The 22,291-nt window shown below is 43.0% G+C and overlaps 1 long non-coding RNA gene across 1 annotated transcript in view; it reads left to right on the forward strand.

Annotated features, from left to right (window-relative positions):
* The window catches only part of LOC138844500 (uncharacterized), a 35,034-nt gene extending 28,581 nt beyond the window's left edge, over positions 1-6,453 (forward strand). The window contains exon 2 of the long non-coding RNA XR_011380377.1: positions 5,282-6,453. This is a non-coding gene — a long non-coding RNA (uncharacterized lncRNA). The remainder of the gene's footprint in view (positions 1-5,281) is intronic.
* Positions 6,454-22,291: the final 15,838 nt, after the last annotated feature.

Here is a 22,291-nt window from a genome sequence, read left to right on the forward strand (position 1 = left end):
ATCTGTGTCCCAGAATTCCTGACTGCCAGAACCCTGATGAGCTGGGCTGAATACCAAGTATCCCACCCTGGTCTAGCTCTCTCGTTGAAGTCCATTATCATCTAATTCATGCTTATTCGGATTTCTCAGAGTCATCTTTTTTCTTCCCTTTTTAGTTCTTAAAGTGATACTCAAAGGAGGGCATTCAGCCACACAAATTATATCTAAAGGATATTGGCCGAAGATTTATTGTCCAAAGTGTTCAATTATAGTGATTTTTCTCACAATTAACAGAGGCAGAACTAGTGAGAAGCCCATTGGAGCACAATAAAAGCATCCATTTGGGTTACAAGACAGTCCATTACTGTAGTTGATCATGGCTTCTATTAAGTCTTAGATACAAAGGTTGTAACTTTGCCATCTGCTACTTCATCACATGGTTTATACACAAGCTTCTGGTCTGAAGAAAAACTAATGCAACTGCAGGCTGCTTGCTTCTCTTTTTAAAATTAAGACTGCTCAAGAAAGTCTAGTCTCCAATCCAAACTGCAGGAAAGGGGAAATTATTTTATATAGTGCAGTGCCCCATACCTTGGAATTTACAATAGTTAAAGCTGAACTATAATTTTTTTTAGAAGTTTATAATGAGCACTGTTCTAGCCATTGGCGGTGTGGGAGGGGTATAATTAGGTAAAGGAATTACAGTGGGACTCAGCCCATTAGCCACTTGGGACGTCTTTGCAGTTCACCACTTTCCAGATAGACACACAAACCTGGAAGCCACTGTCCAATCTTTTTCACCATGGAGACAGTAGAAGAAGGTAGAAGTAGAGTCCTCCCTCTGCCATCTACACTGGCTATCCCTGAGCCTCCTTTTCTGAGTCCTCAGCAGAGGGCTGTCTAGCCTCAGCCTGACTCAGAGCACATTCTGGTAGAGAGGAGTCAGGGACTGTCCCTGGGTTATACAGAGGCTATTGCCCTTACACAGGGAGCTTCAAAGTTTATTTTAGTAACTTAGGTTTTTCCTAAGTGAAAAATCTTTGAATCTGTCAGACTGAAAAGATAATCAACCACAGGTTTGATTGATCCATTGAACAGGAGAGTCACAGTCAAGGAGCAGAGAATTAAGTATCTGCAGCACCAGGCACTGACAATTTTCTGACAACCAGCCCCCTTCTCTTGAGAGCTCAGGATAGATCTGTTCCTGTGATATCTGAAGCAAAGTCTGTAATACCACTTTGTGATGAGACAGCCAAAGAGAGATGCCCATTGGTGGAAACAGCCAATGAACCTTAAACAATGGTTTCCTATTCTATTCTGTGGTCTCCTTTATAGAAGTCGGGTGAGTACATGCAGATAGAGACAAGAAAAAAAGTTAAAATAACTTTTTCAGAGAATTTCTAATCTTCCAAGTGTCTCACAGTGTATTTAGGCAGTCGGACGCATAAATTGTAATAACTGTGAAACAGAACACACTCCACCTCACAAGGGAAGTGGTTTACCCAGCAGTAAATGAAGTTGAGTGAAAAGAAGGAAGTCTTCATGGAAGAACTGATGATCAAATTGACTCTTAAAGCATGAGTAGGCTCTGCCTTGGTGCTGCCCTATGGAGGTGGTATGGCAGCCTTCTACTTGGCATCATGGCCATCCTAGACTCCTCATGAAGCCTAAGGTCATCAAAAAGAGGACCAAAAAGTTCAGCCAGTACCAGTCAGACCACTATGTCAAAATTAAGCATAACTGATAAAAACCCACAGATACTGAAATCAGGGTGCAGAGGAGATTCAAGGGCCAGATATTGATGCCTAACATTGGCTATGAGAGTGACAAGAAAAAAAAGCACGTGCTGCCTGCCCAGTGGCTTCTGGAAGATCCCAGTCCACAGTGTCAAAGAGCTGGAGGTACCGCTGATGTGCAACAAATTTCTGGGCTGAGATTGCTCACCATGCTTCCTCCAAGACCTGCAAAACCATCATGGACAGAGCAGCCCAGCTGGCCATCAGAGTCACCAATCCCAATGCCACGCTGCTTGGTGAAGAAAATGAATAGACAGTTCCTGTGCACAGTTTGTGTTTAAATAAAGCCATAAAAACTGTCCCAAAAAGGGTGAGTAGGAAATTGCAGATGCATTAGGTGGTATGACTATTCAAACCTGCTTTGCTTAGGTGAGTAGCTTTCAAACTTTATCATCCATCAAGGTAATCTGGAGGGTTAAAGTGCAGATGGCTTGGCTTTGCCCCTGGAGTTTCCAGTTGCATAGATCTTCAGTGGTCCGGCAAGTTTGCAGCTCTAACCCATTCTCAGGTGGTGCTGCTGCTGAGAACCAGAGACTTAGGTGCACTATGAGGAGTGGAAGTAGAGAAAGGGATGCAGTATCTGGATCCTAAGGGATTCCAGGCCCATGTGGAGAGACCATTCACTATCTAGACTGTTAGGACCTATTGTCAGGTCCTCAGCCATTGAGTGTAAGCATCACATCTGTGGTTTTTAGAAGGTAGTGCTGTTAGGAATGTAGAAGAAAAGGCAGTTACAACACGGTCAGAGTCACTTGGGAAATTGTACAGCCAGAACAAAGGCAATGGGAATGGAGAAGATGGGTCTGAGCTTGCTTCTGTGAAAATGAGAGCCAAGGCCTGGCGTCTTCAGTGATGCTGTCAAAGGAGGAAAATAAATCAGCTGTTTCCTTTGCCTCTGGAAGCTGTTATTTGTTCTCTTCCCTTATTAAAATATGCATGATGGATCTTCTGGGAAAGGACACAGAGAGTTTAGCAACGTTTACTTAGCCATAATTCATTGATTATTATTTCCAAGAAAAAAGAAAACATCCTTATTTGTTGCAGTTAGAGTATCCCTGGGGTGTTGTCCACATGCATCTCTGTTCCCTGTGAAGCCCTGGGGCTGGGGAGCCTGTGTTTGAGCAGAAGCAGGACAGGCAAAGTGGAGTGTCACAGAACAGTGCCATAGAGGGAGGTCAGAGGAGCAATAGAAATAACAGAAGTGCATATACCTGCAGGGAATGGAATGGGATTTCTAGAAAGCCCCAGAAATATCTAGTAGGTGACTGAATTTCCTACAGAAATATACTAGATGTAGAAATGTAAAACTGCCCGTCATGTTAAAAAGCTAGTATTTTTGCTATTTCTTTTCTTAGCCCAGGATCCCTCAGAAGTGAACCCAAGACAAAGACTCCCAAGCTGGTGGTTTACTGGGGTGATGAGATCTGAAGGAGTGGAGTGTGGGCAGGGGAGAGACTCACAGAAGCAGGGAAGTCCAATACCTGGCTGCAGTATAGAGCTGACCACTGATAGAGGCCACTGCTCTATCCACCTAAGACACTTTTATGAAACACTCCTCAGAGCCATCCACTTGGAGAAGAGAGGGAGCAGGGCCCATTATTGGCTGCTTTTTCCCTCTGCTCAAGGCTTGCCCCAACGAACATTAAATGTCTCATACTTCTGAGTTGCACACATAAGCATGACCACTACAGGAATCAAAGACGGCCTGTGCAAGACATGAGAGTGGTAAGGAGCTATTGGGTTACACCTGTATCAGGTGAGTTGGGCCTGTGTGGAACTTGTCAAACTACACTGGCATCAGATGTGGGTCCACCCCAAGGATATGCAATAGCACATAAGGTTTCCTGTACTTTTGTTATGGTCCTAGGCTAAGGGCTTCACAGCCATTCTTCCTTCCATTTAATCCATACAACAACCCTATAAAGCAGGCATTCTATCCCCACTTTACAAATTAGGAAATAAGGGTAAGAGACTCAAGATGAAACAAAAGGAAATGGCAGGGTTAGAACTCAAATCCACTTCTTTCTGGCTTCAAAGCCCATGCTTAACTAGAATATCAAGTGGTACCGAATGCATGATAGATGATAACTCAGGAAGTCAATTTAGGAGGCCATATCAACAGCCTTTAAATATTTATCTTATTTCTGTCCTAAAACTCTAACTTAAGAAAACAAGGTATAGGCATGGAATCTAGTGGTCAGATGTCTGTATCCCACATTAGAGTGCCTGGGTTCAATGCCTGGCTCAAGCTCCTGATTCCAGTTTCTTGCTAATGCATACCTTAGGAAACAGCAGTGTTGTCTCAAGTAACTGGGTTCCTGCCTCTCACTTGGGAGGTCTGGATTATGTTCCTGATTCCTGACTCTGGACCTGGCCCAGCCCTGTTTGTTGTAGACATTTTAGGAATGAATGGGATCTCTCTCTCTCTCTCTCTCTCTCTCTCTCTCCCTCTTTCTCTGACTCTATTAAGTAAAAACAAAAAAATTAAAAAACAATCATTGACTCTAATAAGTAAAAAAAAAAATCTTTAAAAACAATCAGAAATGTACACAAAGATTGATGTTTATCCCAATTATAATGGATTAGATAGATAAATGTGTGCATGTGTGTAATGGAATATGCAATTATCTAAAATAATTATTTAAAACATAATAATAGGGGTGAGCATTGTGGCACAGTGGGTTAAGCTGCCTCTGGAACACCTGCATCATACATTGGAGTGCCAGTTAGAGTTCCAGCTACTCCACTTCTGATCCATCTTCCTGCTAATATGCCTGGGAAGGCAACAGATGATGCCCCATGTACTTGGATGCCTGACACCATATGGGAGACACAGATGGAATTCCAGGCTCTTGGCTTTGGTCTGGCACAGCCCTGGCTGTTGTGGGTATTGAGGAGTGAACAAATGGATAGAAGATATTCTCTCTTTCTCTCTTTTTCTCTCATTGTCTCTCTCTCTCTCTGTGTTGCTCTGCCTTTCAAATAAACAGTTTACAAATATATATAAGAAAAATACTTATAAGCTTAAGAAAATACAGCCTACAAAACATACAATATGTTCTTAACAGCATATAAAATATAAGCAGAAAAACAGACTGAAAGGAGAATTCAAAAATGTTAAAGTATATGGCAAGATAATACTAACATATTTTTCTTTATATTTCTGAATATTTTAAAATTTTTCCATAAAACTATGTATGATATTTATGACGAGGACATTTTTACTTTATTTTAATGGGCAATGGAATAAAATGACTGTTACCCTAGGGCACCTTCTGGCACCAGCTGAGTTGAGTGGTGTGTCCTGCCTTGCAGCTGTCATTGCTGTCACTGAGAAAAGGCCCTTTGTGGCTTGGAGGAGGTTTTCTGGTCCTTCACAAACAGTCTCTTTCTAAACACCCTGCTTGCTCCCTGGAGTTATGTCTCTACTTCTTGGATCCAGAGACACTTCTGTCACCTCCAGTTGGATGCGTCACCCCAGCCTGGCCATCACTCTGTGTCCACAGGTGAGCTGAGAACCCTGGCATGCTTATTTTGGAGAAGATCTTAACAGGGGAGGAGAGGAGACTGCATGTTGAACTGACCTGTCAAGATGCACTATCTGTTCTGGGTGGGACCAGACCTGTTACTCCTGCATTCCCTGAAATCCCAGAAGTCTGCCTCATGCCTAAAGAAGAGCAGAAGTGAGAGAGAGCAAAGTACACGGGATCCATAACGCTCAGTCTCCAGAGGTGGCTCTTTCACATCTGAGCCTGCCAGTTCCCTTCATGCTCAGTGGAGAGATCTTCACATCAACGTGATTTTCTACCGCAAATTCAGCCAGTTAAGTCCTTACCTTTTCTTCAGTTTTTTCTATTACTTTTCCTTTTTGCTGTGTTATTAGAAATGTACATAATTTTGGAGTATTTCTGTGTGAGTTTGGGTTTTTGTCCTACATCTCTTAATGGCTGTGTAGCCATTTCCCTAATAATTTCCTCTTTGGAGTCTGTCCTCTCTAATCACCTCCTGGGAATAAGTCCTGGGGACCCAGTCCTGGCAGGCTACTAGCCTTGGTCAGAATGGTCGCAGCCCAGTACTTCATAGTGACATTTCAAAAGGCCACGTGGTTTCCTTTGGTCCTTTAATAAGCAGTATGAGTTTTTTCAGGGAAAACAGAGTGGCTGGGAAGGATGCCCAGTGGAGAGGAGGCAGGGCTGTGAATTCTGACTGTAACCTCACGCACATTTGCAGTTCTGTCTCACTCTGCATTATTAGGCATCAAAAACCCCTGTGACAGGGAGTCAGGTGGAGGAAACCTTACAACTAATGGCTGTTCTATATTAGTGGCTGCACAGCATATTTTAAACACATTCCTGGATTAAAAGAATTTCACACATTATAAGACCCATTTTCCCAAAGGAGACAGGAGTAAACAACACAGCATCTTTTGCAGGGATAACTGGTAAGTGTTTTACAATTGGCTTGTCAGGGAGAAAAGAAGTCCTGATTTGGAAATTGCATTTGCAGATTTCCATGGTGTAAGGACTCCTATGATGGCATATTTTAAGTTTCCCAACGGTTTAAAATCTGGCTTTAAAAATCCCTGAAACCTAACAGTCAGTCGTGTTTTGGGAACTCTGAGAACCAGTTACAACATGCCACTTGAGCAGGCATGTGATTGAGATGGGACTTAAGCTTTGAAGAGAGAAAGAATTAGAGGGAAGTGGGCTCTACATCCAATCTATCTTTGGGGCATGTGGTAGAGCTAACATGCTGTCTCAGAGTGTAAAAGACAGTGATTGTCAGCAGACTCATAGAATGGCAGATGTCCTAAACAGCACTCTGGCCTCAGAATCAGCCCTTAAGGCATGTGGATCTGGCTGAAAAGCCTATGAGAGTATTTCAGGCATGGAAAGCCAAGACACTCTGACCAAAAAAAAAAAAAAAAGCCTAAATGAAAGATCTCCGCGAGTAAGATCCCAGTGGAAAGAACAGGTCATCGAAGGAGGAGGTACCTTTCTCTGAAGGGAGGAGAGAACTTCCACTCTGACTACGACCTTGTCTAAATATGATCAGAGTCGGTAAACTCAAAAGGCTTCCATAGCCTTGGCAACTCATGACAAGAGCCTAGGGTGATTACTGATGCCATAAACAAGAATGTCAATTTGTTAAGTCAACAACAGGAGTCACTGTGCACTTATTCCTCATGTAGGATCTCTGTCCTTAATGTGCTGTACATCATGATGTAATGCTATAACTAGTACTCAAACAGTATTGTTCACTTTGTATTTCTATGTGGGCGCAAACTGTTGAAATCTTTACTTAACATATGCTAAACTGATCTTCTGTATATAAAGAGAATTGAAAATGATTCTTGATGTGAATGGAAGGGGAGAGGGAGTGGGAAAGGGGAGGGTTGCGGGTGGGAGGGAAGTTATGGGGGAGGGGGGAAGCCATTGTAATCCATAAGCTGTACTTTGGGAATTTATATTTATTAAATAAAAGTTAAAAAAAAAAAAAAAAGACAGTGATTGTAGTGTCTGTCGAAGCACCGGCTGCAGGAGGGGCTGCGTCTCCTCATGTGCATGCACAGCCATGCAGTGGGGTCAGCCCTGGAGCAGACTGTCTGAGCATTGTACTTGACTTCAGAGCCCCGGGGCACACCTGGAGCTTCTTTAATAAAGCCCTCTTGTGTTCTGAGTAGAATGGATTCTCTTATTTGCAAATAAGAATCCTAGCTGACTCTGGTAAGGAACATTTTGTTTGAAGTAGAGATGGATACTTGCGAACAGAATTACATACTGCTGCCATTCAGTCTGTCTTTGGAGTTTCAGATGTTCTATGTGGGGGGGGGGGGGGGTGAATTTCAGCTTCATTCTCTCTCACCTGCTCTATACCTTTTACTCAGATTACTCTGCAGCAGAGTATGTAGGAAGAATTCAGCTTTTAGTGCAATGAAGCTCCTAATAAGTGTGCCTGAAAAACCTAGAGAGAGTAAATAGTAAATCCCACCTCCTCGGCAGGGCCTGCTCTCTCATCCACATGGTGTCAGTGCACAGCCCCTGTGAGGAACAGCACAGGTACTGTGCCAGACCTCCATCATGGACATTTGATAACTTCTCCCAGATAATTAGCTCCCTGAACTTTGCCTTAGGTATTGCTCGAGCACCTTGTGGACCACCCCCCTCCAAGGTACCTGAAATGCTTGTTAAAAATGATTGCTGCCTTGTAGACCTCCTGAGTCAGAGCCTCTAGGTACACACCAGGAATGTGTACAGTTTCAACTGGTGTTTATAATTTTTGAGAAAGAAAACTTCTTATCAACATCACAAAAATGCGTTTTTTTCTACCTACTACATAGGTATATGACAGATACAAGTAGATGTAAAAGTTCAACAGGAAATACTACAGCTAAAACTTAAACAAAAAATTACATGTTTAGACATGGCAAACATAACATTCTCATGAGGTGTTTAATAAAATATTTTAACCTCTAGTTTTGGGTCAATAAAACACTCCAGAATGCCTAGGAAATGTGAAGAAGGGTTGAGAGGAAGCCAGTTCATTTTGCTAAAAATCAGTATTGTTCCCCTTTTTCTTTCCATGCTCAGAAAATTCCTCTCTCCACAGAGGAAGTCGTTCCCAGATCCTCTGGGAGTCTTCCCAGAGTGCTCTATCCAGACATTTACAAATACTGCTGCTGCTTATCATTCAGGAAAATATAGTGAAGTCAAACATAGTAACTAATCATAGGGGCCAGTGTTGTGCCCTGGCAGGGAGGGCTGCTGCCTGCAATGCCTGCAACCCATATGAGTACTGGTTCATGTTCCAGCTGCTCCACTTCCTATCCAGCTCCCTGCTAATGGCCTGGAAAGGCAAGCGGTAGATGGCCCAAATGCTTGAGCCCCTGCTACCCATGTGGGAGATCTGGAGGACACTCCTGGCTCCTGGTTCCAGCCTGGCTCAGCCCTGGCCATTACAGCCATTTGGGGAGTGAATCAGCAGATGGAAGATTCTCCTCACCCCTTTTGTATCTCTCTCCCTCTCTCTCTATAACTCTTTCAAATAAGTAAGTAAATCTTTTTCAAAAATAACTAGTCTTTAATAATCTATTTTCAGGGCATTCAGGACAACATGCTAAGCAATTTGAACATATTATTTCACTTAATTTTTACAACAGTTTAAGGTGGAAACATAACCCGTTTTAGAGACAGGGAAAGTAGATGTGAACAAAGTATCCATGGAGAGTAACAGCAGTCATGAACATACCCGTTGTCTGTGACCTGAACCATCACAAGCTATGTGTACTGTAAAGTGACTAAAGTATATAAGGCAGAATGAATTCTATTGTTGCCATCTGATTCTGCTGTTGTCTTTATTAAAACCCATGTAAAAGAAACTTCCTAAGGCTTCTCCTGACCAGAATAGTTCTGGGTGTTTGTTGAAATCAGCTCCTAATTTCACCTCCTCTGCTCTCATGCTTTTGCAAGTTTCATAGCAACCAAGGCCCTTCCTCTGAAGCAATATAGCCTAGGACTGGGTTCAAATCCTTACTGTACGACACCTGCAACCTTTGGCAAGTTAATCGACCTCTCTGAGCCTCTGCTTTATTCATCTATAAAAAGATGATGAGTATCCTTGTTTGTGTGTGTTTAAGATTTACTTATTTGAAAGGCAGTGTGACAGAGAGAAGAAGAGAAAAAAATCAATTTTATATCTTGTTCACTCACCAAATGCCCAGAACATCTGAGGCCAGGCCAGGTTGAAGCCAGGAGTCAGGAACTCCAACATGGTCTCCTACATGGGTAGCAGGGGCCCAAGAATTTGGGCCATCTTCTATTGCACTTCCAGGTACACTAGCAGGAAGCTGGATCAGAAGCAGAGAAACCAGAACGCAAACTGGTGCTCTGATATGGAAATGCTGGCATTGCAGCCTTAAGTTTAACCTGCTGTGCCACAGTGCTGATCCCAAGATGAACATTCTTAATTCACAGGAATAATAGGATTAAATGAAGACAACGTTTGGCAAAGGTTTTGGCAAAGACTAAACACTCAATGAATTATGGCTGCTTGGACTGTCACCAGAGCTCTCATCTTTTCCTAAATCACTGAATCATTAATTCCTTTATACATAAGCCTCTTTGACAAATGTTTCTTGAGTCCTGTGCCCTTGCTGTCCTGACAGAGACACTGGGAGAGGGAGGGTGTGGTTGTGTGTCATCCGATCTCAGCTCACCTTCTAACAGCAGAGTTTGCCAGATGCCATGCCACGCCGTAAGGAGACGCAACCCTAAAGTGGGCCTCAGGGTCAAGCTGTCTCTTTCCAACCAGCACAGCATGGTTTCTTTTCACATGGGAATAAATAGGAACAGGAAGTTTCCCCTCCACTTGTGTCTTCTCTTCCATCCTTCTGCCATCTCCCATTGCCTGGCTCTCTGTAGTTCTCCATATTGGCACTATCCTGAAACTGTATCCATAACAGAGAATGGCAGGTGAAGTCTGCCCCCAAAGTCACACTGAGGAATAAAACACAGATAAAAGGTTATGCCTACTTTTATGAATGAGGAGTGTCAGACTGAATGACAGTTTGCTAAAGGAATGTCATATGGATTGCCTTTTCCTACATGCCCCTCATGCCTCTCAGTTTGGCTTTTTTTCAGTGTTTTGACATTTGTCTGAAGAAATGGATTGTTTGATCTTTCTGGATTTCCCTCTCAGTGATAATGGAAGAAAAGAAAAATGTGAATGTATCATTTTAAGGCCTCACATCACTGATTGCAACTATAAAGACTGATAAAAAGATCCGAATACTGCCTCTACTTCCAATCTGGCTTCCTGCCAGTGCACACCCTGGGAGGCAGCAGGTTTTGAATCAAGTAGTTGGGTCCCTGTCAGCCTTATGGGAGGCCCAGACTGTTCTAGACAACTGGGGAATGAAGCAGTAGATGGAAGTACGCTCTCTCCCTCTCTCTACCCCTCCCATCATTTTGCCTTTCAGACAAATTTTTTTTTAAAAAAGGAAGTAAGAAGGATAAGTTTTACTATGCTCTTTAGTTGATACACTTACCATTTATTGTGTCCTATATATGTAGCTACAAGCCCCCTTGCCCTCAAACCCCATGGACAAGTGCAGAGTTTTTGAACCTCAGTACTACTGACATTTGATAAGGAATAACTCTTTGTTGTAGAGAGCCATGCTATGCATTCTAGGATGCTTAGCAATATTCAGAGCCTCCACCCATTGGATGCCATCACTATTCCCCAATACCAAAAATATTTCCAAACATCTCCAGATGTTCATGGGTGGAAAATTGCCCCTGGCTGAGAACTACTGCACTACACAGATACGTGCAAGAATACCTGTAATATGGTGGGAAGGTGTTAGAAGGTAGAAACATATCTAGCACTATAGAAACACACTCTACCAGGAAAAATGAGGAAAACTTCACAGAGGAGATGACAATTGAGCAGGATTTAGAGCTTTTGTTATCAGAAAAAAATACTTATTTTAAACTCAAATTAGGGATCTTATACAACTAATATCCTTTGGTTTAGAGGAGACATTTTTCTGCTATGAAATGGGACAAAAGTGAGCTGTAGCAGGGAGCTTTTTGAAAGTTCTTGAGTTTAAGACAACTACATTCAATCCTTACCCAGAAATGCTGTGCACACGACTGCTGCTATGGACTAGATGAGGTTCCCTGGCTCTCCAAGTGTCAACCACTTGCACCTCTGCAGGGTAAGAAAAGTTCCAGCTGAAGCTGTGGCTCAGATGCTCACGGTGTCAGACCTGTTATGCTAGACAGTCACAAAATGCTGCTGTCCCCTGTCCCCAGAGGTGGGCGAGGACATAGGAGCCAGTGTGCTTCTCATTGACTTTTAATGGTGATAACTGTACAAGGAATATTCAGAGCCTCCACCCATTGGATGCCATCAGTATTCCCCAATACCAAAAATATTTCCAAGCATCTCCAGATGTTCATGGGTGGAAAATTGCCCCTGGCTGGAGAAAGACCTTTCAGATGATCTAATACTCCACAACAGCAATGAGAACACTGGTCCCCAGTTCTGCAGAAGCCTTGAAAATAGAGAGCCTCAGTAACTTTGAGTTCCAGTAGCTCAGCAGTGGCAGGAGGGGACAGAACAGGTTTGGAACTTCCTAGAAAACAACAGAGAATTGCCACTAACTGACCTATCCTTGGGAGCTGTCTGGAAAAGTCCCACTTAAAGGACATCTCTTTATTTGACCCAACTCACTATGTAATCGGTGAGAAAAGCCAAATGCCAAATTCTCATATTCCCAGACATTTGTAAAAAAAAAAAAAAAAAAAAAAAGCGCAAATGTTTATCATAGCTGCCAGAAGTTGTGAAACCAAATGTGTCAAAAAAGAATACAGAAAAAACCTGAAAACAAAAATCTGGAAATAAAATGTTCATAGGGAGCTTTTAAAAGCTGTAAGTTAGCCCTGAGAATCTAGAAGGCCACACACGTATGCACAGCTGTGCACATCTCCAAGAAATGCCAAAGAAGACCCTAATCTCCCCTTATGACTGCTGTGAAGCTCTGAGCAAGCAGGTGGTGAAAGCTAGGGTAGAACTGTGAATTACCTGAGCACTGAAAACGTGCTCCTAATATATCACAGAGCACCTTAACAAAAGCCTGGGAGATTTCTTCATTAAAAGACTTAAGGAAATTTCTGTCCAATCATATAGTTGATCATCAAGTTAATCAACTAGAGATTTTGTCACACAAAATATACAAGTATACATAATTAGTCCATGGAATTTACATTTCAAGAACAGTATTTTCAGACAAATGGCACAGGGACAACCAGATAGCCATATTCAAAAGAATCAAGTTGGACCCTCCTTTACTCCATATACAGTATTTTACTCAAAGTGGATTGCAGACCTGAATGTAAGAGATAAAATAAAAACTCTTAGAAGGTGATGGTTAATTTATGTGTTGACTTTACTGGACTAAGGAATGCATAGGTAATTGTTAGCATTATTTCTGGGTGTATCTGTGAGATGTTTCTAGACAAGGTTGGTATATGGATTGACAGACTGAGTGGAGAAGACCTGCTCTGAAGGTAGGCAAATACTTGCAGACATCTGGCGTTCTGGATAGAACAAAAAGAGGAATCATTCTCTCTCTCACTGTGTACCCCCTGGATCTGGAATATCCTTCCCTCCACCTGAAAAATCAGAGCCACAGGTTCTCTGGCTTTTGGACTCAGGGTTATGCACCAACAGTCACCTGGAGTTGCAGCCTCAGACTAAGAGCTATACCATTGACTTTTCTGGGTCTGAAGCCTTTGGACTTGACCTGACACATGGTACCTGCATCCCTGGTTCTCCTGCTTGCAGACAGCTGAGTAAAAGAAGCCAGACGAAAAGTGTGTCCATACTCAATGATTCCATTTATATATGCACTGTAATTTGTTGATAAATAGATGTAGATTGCTCCTTGATTAAGCATCAGTTGGCATATAATATGGCTGAAAACAGTATATCAACAATAAAGCAGTGATGTCACCATCCATAAACTCAGCTTTGGCTGCTAAGTTTTTTTTTTAACCAGTAAGTTATTTAACACAGTAATTTTTCTTATGGCCTAATGAATTCAATGTAGATCTGAAGATATAACTTTTGTAGGAGAGAATCTGGCTTAAGATATATGTACACATTAAATTCTATTGATTTCCTTGTCAGCACTTGATATGCTGTTATTATCACCATCTTCACTATAAAATGTATCCATGTGCTTTATTTCTCTTTTTTTTTTTTTAACGTTTTTTAGGGAGAGAGACATACAGATAGACAAGATCCACTAATTAACTCCCCACATGCCCACAATGGCTGGAGAGTTGGGCCAGGGCAGAAACCAGGTGCCAGGACTACAATCCAGGTCTCCCATGTTGTTGGTAGGAATCCAATTACTTGAGCCTTCATCATTGCCTCCCAAGATCTGCATCATCAGGAAGCTGGAGTCAGGAGTCAGAGACAGAAATTGAATCCAGGTACCAGGTATGGGATACCAGCATCCTAACCGCTAGGCTAAATACCCACGCTCTGTCCATGGGATTTTTTTACTGGGCCCTTGCCACCGAGTTTAGAGCTCTAAAATTAAAATAACGGTTGCAGTAGAAGCAACACTTCTCCACCAGAATGAAAACGGAAAAGTTAAATTGCCTAGGAATGCTGTGAGTGTTTCAGGACTTTTCACACCTTTTTTTTCAATTTCTTTTTGCCAAGAGTGTAAGTTCCTTTCATTTGTCTCTGACTACTTGGGTTGCCATGGTTTTCTAGCTTTTGCTACTTCTAGAAATAAACAACCCATTAGATTTATGTCATTGTTAATTTATCTCTATGTACAACATAGGTGATTTGTAGCCTGAGAAACACTAGATATCCTTAGTCTCCCATAGTGAAAAGTTGGCACCAGAATGTTATATAAAATGGTAAGTTCTATTTAGGAGAAGTGACCTCAAGAAAAGGTATTGTTTCTAATTAGAATGTCAATTTCACACACATCTAGAGTTGCTAAATGCAGTTTATTGTATGAATCTTTTTTACTTTTAGTATTATCATATATATGGGCCCCTTTTCTTTAGAGAAGATAAAATTAGCCCAGATTGTTCCCTAAAAATGCAAATTCAAATATAATAGACTCCAACTGATTGAGATTTTCTTAAAAACATATTTACTTAAAAATTATCTTTAAAAAAAATTATCCAGATGTTGGGACTGGCACTGTGGTGCAGCAGGTTAAACTGTCACTTAGGATGCCAGATCTCATATCACAGTGCCAGTTAAAGTCCTGGCTGCTCCACTTCTAATCCAACTTCCTGCTATTGCATCTGGGAAGGCAGCAAATGATGGCCCAAGTATGTGGCCTCCTGCCATCCATATGAGAGGCCTGGCTGGAGGTCCAGGCTCATTGTTTTATTCTGGCCCAGGTTTGGCCATTGCAAGAATTTGGGGAGTAATCCAACAGATGATCATCTCTGTCTCACTCTGCCTTTCAAATAAATAAGTCTTTTAAAAAAATTATCTATAGGTTCTTTTTTTTGAGGTGTTATCAAAAGCCATTTAAAACCTAGTCTAAAATCCACTGGCGATGAGTCTCCCAAATAACCTCAGCCTCACCCCAGTTTTCTCTCTCACGTCAGTCCCACGAAGTCCAGGATCGAAATAGAACCGAATCTCAAAAAATATAAAATAGCTTCATAAGTACTAACAAGAAAGGTAGTTGGGGGACAACTTATAATCTCTCAGGGGGTCAGGTTTTATTTCCTATCTAGAGAATCTTTGAAGCTCCTCAATCAAGACTATATTAGCTTTGAGTGTTACACAAAACAGGTGCCCCAGATCTCCACACTGGGACCTTCCCATCCACCCTCACCACAGCCCCACCACCATCATGTCTACAACAGCTGGCCTCCAGGCATGTAATACCTGCCAGTAACTCAAGGACAGAGCTTCTGCTCATTTTTCTTTGCATCCTCAGCACCAACCACAGAGCCTAGTCTATATAAAGATTTCACGTGTGTCAAAAATACATGGGACTAAAATGTTGTTGACTGCATAATAATTATAAAATATGCTTATTTTGTGTCTTATAATCATAAAGACATTTAAAAGGCCTGAAGAGGCAAGGAGAAAAAAGTGGTTTTAAGAGTTTTTTAAAACTTTTTGAATTCTATTCCATATTATATGAAAAGGACAACTCTGATGGAAATCATAGATTCAGCAGAAGTTGTGGTTAAAACTGTTTCTTTGGCCGGCGCCGCGGCTCACTAGGCTAATCCTCCGCCTAGCGGCGCCGGCACACCGGGTTCTAGTCCCGGTTGGGGCGCCGGATTCTGTCCCAGTTACCCCTCTTCCAGGCCAGCTCTCTGCTGTGGCCAGGGAGTGCAGTGGAGGATGGCCCAAGTGCTTGGGCCCTGCACCCCATGGGAGACCAGGAAAAGCACCTGGCTCCTGGCTCCTGCCATCGGATCAGCGCGGTGCGCCGGCCGCAGCGCGCCGGCCGCGGCGGCCATTGGAGGGTGAACCAACGGCAAAAGGAAGACCTTTCTCTCTGTCTCTCTCTCTCACTGTCCACTCTGCCTGTCAAAAAATAAAAAAAATAAATAAAAAAAAACTGTTTCTTTAAAGATTTGTAACTGAAAGATAAAACCTAGGAATAAGAACCTAGGAGAGAGAAAAAGAGAAGAGGAGAGGGAAAAGGGCTCTGAGGTGAAAACTTAGCAATTCCCAATGACCTTTAGCAGCTGATCCAAGGGTGGATGTTTGGCACAGTGATGAAGACACTGTATGTCTGTATCCCATATAAGAGTGTCTGGGTTCTAGTCAGCTATGCTTCCAGTTCCAGCTTCCTGCTAATGTGCAACCTTGTAAGCAGCTGATGATGGCTCAAGTACTTGAGTCTCTTCCACCTACATGGGAGACTTGGATTGAGTTCCCACCTCTTGGCCTCAGCATGGCCTAACTTAGGTTTTTCTTATCATTTGTGGAGTGAACCAGTGGATGAAAGATTTCCTCCCTCTCTCACTCTCCCTTTGCCCCCCCCCAATTCAAGTAAATATCCATCCACAGCTTTTCTGATCAATTGAGTATGAACCAGTAAGTTCATATAGCAGAAAAAAGGGGAAAGAATGTAAGAAAATTCACTTTTCCTAAAGGAGATACATGAATCTTCAGTGAAAAACAACAATAACACCGATGTAGCTAAAGAGAAATGTTTGAGGGACTAGGTCAATGTGTCCATCCCAGGCAAAGCCCAGTCAGTCTAATAGAAAGAGAGAGAGCATATCAGAGGAAAGTAGCCAAGAATCAGAATTTTCAGGGAAGTCACACACACACCTAGGCCATTAGCAAACCCAGGGAGCCGTTGAGAGTGAAGACCATGTGTGACAATTTGCGGTCCTCCCTACTGACTCTGGAACACAGACTTGATTTCTAATGTGCCCTGAATCACTTTGTCCTTCTATCCAACAAGCTTGTGTACAAAACATCATCACAGAGACACAAGGAAAACTAAGGCCTTCTGGGGTCTGCCTGGATCCTTTGGAGATGGACACAAGTAGCTACAACCCAAAGTAGAATTGGCAAATGCTCTAAGAGGAAGATAATACTTGTTATGATATCCATTAATAACCATTGTCTAAGCTGACTTACCTGAGAGAAATTCTCATTTATAACTTTCTAAATGTTTGCAGAATAAATGAGAACGATGAAGTGCTGCTCGCACTGGTCCATTTGTCGTCACTTTTTACTGCCACTCATCTTCAGGTCTTGATTTTGAAGTCAACTCCTCCAAAACATTTTTTCCTTGATCTTCTCCAGGCCCATGTTACATGCTCCAAGGCACAAAAAATTTCTATTATTAGAGTGATTACTACACTGTATCCTAACTACTTGCTAAATTTTCCATCCCTCTAGTTAAGTTAAATTTCGTGGAGGCAGAACTGTACTTGTCTGGGTCACCTGAATCCCCAAGTTTGGTGCATTGTTGGCCTGCAGTGGATGGTTTATATGGACTGTTCCAGCCATCAGTGCAAAGTACATTTAATGAGCCTCAGCAAAAATCAAGGTGGAATAACATTGAGTGACCAAACTTCTCAAGAAATTTAACTGGACCTGAAAACAGATTCAGACATATTTTCCATACACAGTAAATAATTCAGGGCAACAGGCCATGTACCTCATGTGTGGAGAGCAGTTCATTGGCACCAGCAAAAAGGCACAAAGAAAATGGAAGTAGAGAGATATTTTGAAACTCAAAATTATCCAACATTTCCGTGATAGTTTCCCCAAAATCACAATACCTTTTAACTGAGTCACTGATGAAAAAGAAAGGGAAAGCATGCCTTGACTTTTCTTCCTCTCTGCCTACTGCCTTTTGGAATTCTCTAAAGGAGCTGGCAACAATCGAGAGAACATTGAGGAAGAAGGAGTATGAATAATCCCTGCACTTCAGCTTTTGGTTGTCAGCTCCTGACAGAGGATCAGAGTCATGCCCAAGGCTTGTACAACCCTGCGGAACCAATATCCAGGATCTGTATTCAGGGAGTATTTGTAGCTCTGAATCCCCACTACTGGATCCCGATTAGAAGGCTTCCCCATAGGCTGCCTCACCACCTTGGAACCAGGCTACGCTGGGATGTTAGATCCGATGCCCATCAGCATCCCTGGGTGTCATACACACTGGACAGCCGCTAAGCATGACTCTGAGCAGCCGTTTTACCACTGGATGCAACAAAACAAGCAGAGCTGTAGTTGCCAATGGAAATGCTCCCGTTTGATCTGTATCAGTGACGATTACCTTTTCTACAAGCCTGTCACTGCATGTGATGCCTCATTACATACACAGCCTCTGGCAACATGGACAAGGCTGAATCCTTGCCCAAAAGCAAAACATGCCAAAGCAGATCAAAATATGAAGCAGTGGTTCCATTGGTGTGGAGAGCAAATCACAGGCACAGACCTCTAACTTCTTTCTTTGTATCATTAATTTACAACCTAACTGGATACCGCATCACTGCCCTCTGCTGCTCAAACTCCACCCTCATCCCTGTTCCTCCAAACTATTATCACCGCCAAAAGCCCCTCAGATCTCGCTCCATCATACAATGTTAATCATTGGATTCTAGCACAGAAGCAATGGAAAAACAACAGGACATCTTCCATTTCCAAACAGAGCCTGGGAAAGCATCCCTCTGCTAACAAATGTTTACTTTCAGATACTCCCAGCTACCCCCTGGTGGCTCATATGCACACCCAGTTGGAGAGTGACACTTGCCAGTGTAGAGCAGCTGCTTCTCTGAACCACCCTCACAAGGTTGCCTCAGCTCAAAGCCAAATTGTGTGGTGATACCCACAGATTGGTAAAGAATGTGAATAATAATAACAAATCCCCATGAATAACTCACCTCTATATAGCAAATCATGGGAAGTCAGCACCAACCTGCATGCAATTTCAGCTCCTTTAACCAGCACAACTGTGAGCATGTTAAGAATTTTGTTATAAACATCAGGTGCCTTTCTTAAAGCACTGATGAGAAGCATAGGACAGGGTGACATCTCCAGGATCTCATCGGAATGCAAGTGCAGTTCTCTTGGGCAGGAAGGCACCAAGGGGTGACCATCAAAGCTCCCAGCTAGAATGAATCCACTTTCTCAGGGAGAGGGAGAACAAGGACTGCAGGTGAGTCTTACTGAATCCACAGATGTGAAAGAGGACTGATCACAGATCCTGTTGGGACTGATTCTTAGCTTTGTAAAAGCCGGCGCCGTGGCTCAATAGGCTAATCCTCCACCTTGCGGCGCCGGCACACCGGGTTCTAGTCCCGGTTGGGGCGCCGGATTCTGTCCCGGTTGCCCCTCTTCCAGGCCAGCTCTCTGCTATGGCCAGGGAGTGCAGTGGAGGATGGCCCAGGTGCTTGGGCCCTGCACCCCATGGGAGACCAGGAAAAGCACCTGGCTCCTGGCTCCTGCCAGGATCAGCGCGGTGCGCCGGCTGCAGCGGCGGCCATTGGAGGGTGAACCAACGGCAAAGGAAGACCTTTCTCTCTCTGTCTCTCTCTCTCACTGTCCACTCTGCCTGTCAAAAAAAAAAAAAAAAAAAAAAAAAAAAAAGAATAGTGTGTTTCCTATTACCAAAGTAATTCATGTTCCCTATAGAAATGCAGGAAAGCATGAGAAGAAAAATAAAATGGCAATAATCCATGCTCTAAAAGTAATCATTCTTAAGATTTTAGTGCAATTTCTCCTTTCCCAGGGTGTGTGAATATGTGTGTATTTTAGGTTCCAAGCACTATTTTGTAACTGGTGTTATAATTAATAAAGCTGCCACAATAATATTTTTAAAAAACTACATATATGGGTACTAAAAATTGCTAGCATTTGTTGAGCCAAGAACCTTGCTTTATTCTCTCAGTCTTCACGAAGACTCTCTGAGTTAGATCCTATTAGATTGGCCCATTTTACAAAGGACAAAGCAGACATAGAGATCAGCTCAGTGGTGACTCTCTTCTGCTTCTCCTTTCCTTTCTCCTCATTGCCAACACCATTTGTCTTCCAAGCGGACAGAACACAGCTTCAGCTGCCTTCTCAAATTGCAGCAAATGAGGCAAGCCTGGGCCTGTAAAAGCAGTCCCCAGGCAGCTCTTTCTGGACCAGCTCTCCCTGGGTAAAGCAGATGTGCCTGCCATGCAGCCTCCAGGTCTCCACCGACAGCCTCCTGATGATTTCCTGCCCACCAACACCCCAGGGTTGGAGCTGGGCCCAGGTTTGTCTTAGTGTGGGGGATTCACAGTCCTGTGTTTCTATGCAGTGTTCCCTGTGTAGCATTTTCAAGTAACAGTTGATGGCCAATATTTCAGTCTTGCCAGGATCACAAATTATATTCACCATACTTCTCTTTGCTTAATCCTGTTCTTCCCTGCTTTTGGTCTCTTGTTTTGAATTATTTGTCTCTTCTTTCTTTTCCCTTTCACTCTATCTTCATTTGTTTCTAAGAGACAGTTTGTTCTCCTCCTTTCTTTGTTCACTGTACCTTTTTCCCCTCTCATCCTGGACCCTTCCACCTGTGAATGATTTCACAGATTCATTGTCTGGGGACATCACTCAGTATAACAGGTCCTGTTCTTTCTCTCCTCAGTCTGACATATTCAAGCCTGCTGCTGGTATATGAAGGAGCTGAAAACACCACATTTAACAAAGCTTATCCCATCCAGAAGAAGCCGCCAGCTGCCACACACAAACATACATCCCCCCACCAAGGGAGAGCTGCCTTCTCTTTGACTTCCAATCTGTCTGCATTCTTCCTCGGTGACTTCCAGCTCTCATTTATTCCCAGTGTAACTGAAACCAATGTGGCACGGCTGTTGTGTTGAAAGACCTTTCCTAGAGTCTCTCTGTCAGCATTTTGCTTCACAACAAGGATTTTATCCCACAAATGCAAATGCAAGTAATATGTGCAAAAAGATTACAATGCACCCTACAGGTACCATCTGGAGTCAGATCTGCTTAGTTTTCAGACAAAGGCCAAGGTATTCCTGAGACATTTCACTGCAGTCCAGCCTGCTGCCTGGAAAACCAGGCCTCCTTTCACTCATCACCAGTGACTAAAGGGGCTCAGGCGCCAGGACTCTGCCAGCAGTTTCAGGAGTGGGGGGAGTGGAGCAGGTGGAATGTGATTGCTTTTGAATTCTGGGCTGACTCTCCAGCAAAGCTTTAGGGAGCACTTGTTTCTCAGTTTGAGTATATTCTCCTGTTTTTCCTCTGTGCCCTGTCTGCCCCAAGTTTTCACACATACAGCCACACACAAAAATACAGATCCAAGATTCAAGGATTTTGAAAATGTTCTCAGGCATAGAAACAAGCATTGTTTAGAACAGGCTGCTGCGGTTTGACCAAGTCCCCCAAAGTCATGTAGGAAGCCTAATCCTCAGTGGCACAGTGTTGAAAGAAGGGACCTTGGGGCCGGCGCTGTGGTGCAGTGGGTTAAAGCCCTGGCCTGAAGCGCCAGCATCCCATATGGGCGCCAGTTCTAGTCCCAGCTGCTCCACTTCCCATCCAGCTCTCTGCTATGGCCTGGGAAGGCAGTGGAGGATGGCCCAAGTCCTTGGGCCCCTGCACCCGCATGGGAGACCTGGAAGAAGCTCCTGGCTCCTGGTTTCAGATCAGCACAGCTCTGGCCATTGTGGCCATCTTGGGGAGTGAACCAGCGGATGGAAGACCTCTCTCTCTGTCTCTACCTCTCTCTGTAACTCTACCTCTCAAATAAATAAAATAAATATTTTTTTAAAAGAAAGAAAGAAGGGACCTTTAGGAGGTGATTAAGTCTCTGCCTTCATGAATGGATTAAGACTGTTATTGCAGTAGGATATTCATTATAAAGAAGAGTTCAGCCCACTTTTCCCCTCTTGCTCACTCTCTCTGTTTTCCTCTTTCTCTCCCTGTTGCTATGTGTTGTCTTCCACAATGTTATGATGCAACAGGAAGACCCTCACCCAGTGTATCCCCTTGACCTTGGGCCTCCCAGCCTCCAGAAGTATAAGCCAAAGAGACTTCCATTGTTTGTGATTTGCCCAATCTGTAGTTTTGAGTTACAGTGGCAAAAAAGTAGACTACTACAAACCATCAAATTGCTAAAGGAAAACACTGCAAGACACTGGCATAGGCAAAAACTTCTTGGATAAGACCCCAAGGCAGCATCATTAAAGGCAAAAATAAACAAATGGGATTACATCAAGCTAAGAAATACCTGCATAGCAAAGGAAACACTGAACAAAGCAAAGAGGCAGAATGGGAGAAAATATTTGCAATCTATACATCTGATAAAGGATTAATATCCAGGATATATAAGCAACTTGAGAAACTCAGCAATAGAACAAGCAATCCAGTTAAGAAATGGACTAAGGATATAAACAAGCATTTTTCAAAGGATGTGTGGGGAGCAACTGAGACTAGACTAAGTTACTGGAATTAAGACTTATTCTATGCATCTGCTCTCCCACAATATG

Source organism: Oryctolagus cuniculus, chromosome 1 (assembly GCF_964237555.1).
Source record: "Oryctolagus cuniculus chromosome 1, mOryCun1.1, whole genome shotgun sequence".
Taxonomy (NCBI): Eukaryota; Metazoa; Chordata; class Mammalia; order Lagomorpha; family Leporidae; genus Oryctolagus; species Oryctolagus cuniculus.